Genomic DNA, 756 nt, shown 5'->3' with positions numbered 1-756 from the left:
AAATTTTATCTGCAAATTGGAGATGACTAGCATGCTTCTGTTTCTCAAAAATCAGTCCTGAGAAATAAGACCGTGCTGCATTTTTAAATTTCTTTTCCTTGTTGAATGCAACATTAGTATATCGCTTGTTATTAGGAGGCTAAACAAAATGGGCACCACGCATGGAAATCGCCTTATGCGCCACTGTCCCCGTATCCCAGTAAGATGTTACAAGAAAATGACATACCCGTCCTTTAATGACATACCCGTCGTTTGGACTGTGAGTTGGAATATACACAACAGTAACTTATACTAAATCAGATACCGCGTTTCAGTCAAATTGTCGCATACCACACACGGAAATTGCTTTTGCCGATTACAAGAGACTGACAGTCTTTAGTATTTATAAGGCTCTCTCCTCACTACGGGTCCTTTGAATGGTCCAAGCATTTGTACCTCTCAAGGACGGTGATGGTGATTATTTTCTTCTTGGTCAAATGGTCCAAGTCTTTAGTATTTATAAGGCTCGATTACAAGAGACTGACAGTCTTTAGTATTTATAAGGCTCTCTCCTCACTACGGGTCCTTTGAATGGTCCAAGCATTTGTACCTCTCAAGGACGGTGATGGTGATTATTTTCTTCTTGGTGAAACTAATAAAGCAGAAGCTTGCCTTCTGATATGTGCAAATCAGATTTCAAGCTTGCCGATTACAAGGAGCTGAAGTTTTAGGACATTGAACAGATAGTATCCGAAACTCTAAACTAGAACCTGAAAC

The sequence above is a fragment of the Asparagus officinalis genome, chromosome 2 (assembly GCF_001876935.1).
Source record: "Asparagus officinalis chromosome 2, Aspof.V1, whole genome shotgun sequence".
Classification (NCBI taxonomy): Eukaryota; Viridiplantae; Streptophyta; class Magnoliopsida; order Asparagales; family Asparagaceae; genus Asparagus; species Asparagus officinalis.
Note: the sequence above shows the minus strand (reverse complement) of the source record.